The following is a 3,077-nucleotide window of genomic DNA, read 5'->3' as shown; positions in this document are numbered from 1 at the left end:
TGCTGGTGGCCTCTCTTGCCTGGGGCCCCTCTCCGCTCCTCCCCTCTGTCCCCACTTCCAGCTCTGGCGGATTCCACCTTTCCATCCAGATTGCCCGTGGGGAGGGTCGGATTTCCCTCCTGACTCATCCCAGAGCTGCCCGCCATCTGTGCTGGCATCACCTTACCTGCCCCCGAAGGACAGGTGGGGGCCCCACAGACGGGCCACCCAGCGCTCAGCCCTGCCCCGCCTTTCAGAGCATGTCCTGTGAAGCACACGGGCCAGCAGGGCCCAGCTGCTGAGTGTAGGGGCCCTCAGTGCCACGAGAAAGCACAGTGGCCTCGGGGAGCAATCCAGGCAGACTGACTGGGGGAGGTGCTATTAAACTTGAGGATTGGATGCCCTTCAAGAAGCACTGCTTGGTTTATGTGACTAAATTCTAGTGTCCATCTTTGGTGCTAGTGATGAACTTGAGCAGGCCCTGCAGAGTGGGAGGGGTAGCAGAAAATGATCGAGTGGGGCCACCCAGGGAGTGGGAGGTAGCGAGCCTAGACTTCTAAATCCGGGGTTTGGGCTGTGTTGTGTTCGTCCAGGGAGGCTCTGGGTGCCAGGGCGGGAGCCCTCTTTGGGGTTGACTCGGGGCTGGAGCGGGCTGTGCCTGGCCTGAGTAGGGGCTGTGGGAAGAGGAGCACCTGGGAGCGAGGGGTGGTTGAGTCTCCAGGGGCTTGGGCTGGGCCTCTTTGGCAGCTGCTGGAACAGACCCTGGGCTCAGGAGGGATCAGGGCTGGGATTTGGGGACCAGGGAAACCGCGAGGGCTGAGGGGCCCAGGTAGGGGGCTGAGGCCCCATCTTTAGTGGAAAGAGGACGCAAGGAGAGCATGCCAGGTGGAGGGTGATCAAGGACCTCAGAGGCCACAGGGGAGGAGGGGGATTGGGAGGGCGGAGGGTGCCTGGCTGTTTCTCCTGGGATGGGTGAAGGTCTGGAGCAGTGCGGGGGCTCCAGACGCTGGAGTTCCACCAGCCGGGCGGCCCTCAGCAGTGGCCACACTTCTCTGCCCAGGGCGTGAGGCTCCCGAAGCCGGGAGGTGAGGTTGGGAGTGGGGCGCTGGACATGCGCTCTATGGACTGGCCAGTGCCATTTGGAGAGCCATTGCTTGAAGACTCAGAGACTCGGGGGCAGGGGACAGGGAGGAGCTTTGCCTGGGACCTACAGGACACCCAGCCACCATGACAGGTAACAAGGCTCTCTGCTAGAGGCAGGCTGCGTCCCTTGCCACTCGAGGGCTGCTCTGGTGGAGATGCTCTGCCCTTTGCCCCTGGGTAGCTGGCTCTGTACCACCCTGGCTGTGTTCTGGCTGAGCCTTCCATCACGCCAGCCTCTGCCCCAGTGGCTTCTGGTCTCTGTCCTGACCTTTGAGGTCTGGCTGGGACGCCTTCTCCAGGAAGCCTGCTGGATACTCTCAGCTCTTGGACTTTGCCTGGCCCTAGCTCTCTTCTGCCTTGTGGTAGGATGGGGGTCTGTGTGGCCATCTCTGTGGGTGGTGGGGGCTCCTTGGGGTTGGGGTTGGGGTTTGCTTGACCCTCTTTTACTGTGCCCTGCCCAGTGCTTGGCCTGTGCACACCTGGATCCGGAAGAGGCTGTGGCCAGCTGCTCAGCTGCCCTTGACCACATCTGTCCAAGGTGTCCTTTCCATGAGGTGCAGAAGCCTGGGGTCACTCCAAGCCATGCTTTGGTTCCTAATTTCTTTTGCCTGGGAGTGGCTGGGTTGGGATTTGAACCCAGGATAAAGCCTGGGATTGTCCCTCGATGATGCTGTTCTGAGAAGGCCGGCTGTGAAGGGGCCTGGCTGGGGGCTGCCCCGTAGGAAGATGGCTTAAAAAGGCTGGTTTCCCATTCCTGTCCCTTGTTGTCCTGATGCAGGGCTGGGTCACTGCAGGCCAGTCCCATTCACCAGCCATCTGGCACTCTCTTGGATTTATTATTATTATTATTATTTTTATTTATTTATTTTTTTGAGACAGGGTCTCGCTACGCAGTTTAAGCTGGCCTTGAGCTCACTTTGTAGTCCAGGCTGGCCTTGAACTCACAACGATCCTCCTGCCTCAGCCTCCGGAATGCTGGGATTACAGGTGTGCACCACCACGCCCTGCTCTCTTGGATTTAATCAGCAAGAATTTCCTGAGCACCTAGAATGTGTCAGGCACTGTTCTAGCACTGGGGCTGGGGATTCCATGATTAGAAGAAAGAAACCTGTGTCCTGATATTCTCATGAGGGCAACAGACAATAAGTAAAATATATAGGCGGTTGGGAGATGAATGTCTTATGGAGAAAACATAGCATGAAAGGGGGCCCAGCAGGACAGGCCTGGAGGGCCTAGGAAAGAGGTCAGAGGGTCTGCAGTTTAAAGAAGTAATCAGGGCTAGCCTCCTGGGGGAGGTGACATTTGCATAAAGGTAGGAAGAAGTAAGTAAGCAGGACATGCTAATGTCTAGGGAAAGTGCTCAGGAGTAGCAGGTGCAGAGGTCCTGAGGTTGGAGGGTACCTGGCCTGAGGTTGGAGCAGAGGGAAGATCTTAAGGTGGGAGCCAGTGCGGGGCTGGAGCAGCGGAGCGGAGGGGTGTGAGTGACTTCTGCAGAACAGGAGGGAGGTGGGGCTGGAGAAGGCCCTCGGTCTGTCCTCTGTCTTGGCTGGGACAGCGGTAGCTACAGTGACTACCAAGTGAGGTGGAGTGCGGGGTGGGCCCCTGCTGGGGGCCGAGATGAGGGCAGGAGAGCAGGCTTCTGCGGCCTCTCTGTCTGAGCTACTGCATCGCGGTGCCCACCCCTGAGCCTCTGGTCCCGACGCCTCGGCTATACACTGGACACGACCATCCCAATGCTGTGTGGAGACGGAGGAGCTGGGTGAACCTGTGTGGGAGCTGCAGGAGGTGGAGGGGGCCTCCGGAGGGCTGCAAGTCCAAATGCAATTCGGTGGGAGATGGAGAGCGCACGCAGGTGGAGACTGGAGCGCCTCCGGCCCCGCCGCGGTCCCGGAGGAGAGAACGCTGGGCGCACAGGGTCTGTGGGCTCTGCGGCGGGGCCGAGCCGCTTTTCCTTC

Source organism: Chinchilla lanigera, unplaced genomic scaffold (assembly GCF_000276665.1).
Source record: "Chinchilla lanigera isolate Chin_1 unplaced genomic scaffold, ChiLan1.0 scaffold00012, whole genome shotgun sequence".
Taxonomy (NCBI): domain Eukaryota; kingdom Metazoa; phylum Chordata; class Mammalia; order Rodentia; family Chinchillidae; genus Chinchilla; species Chinchilla lanigera.
This window is presented reverse-complemented; position numbering follows the sequence as displayed.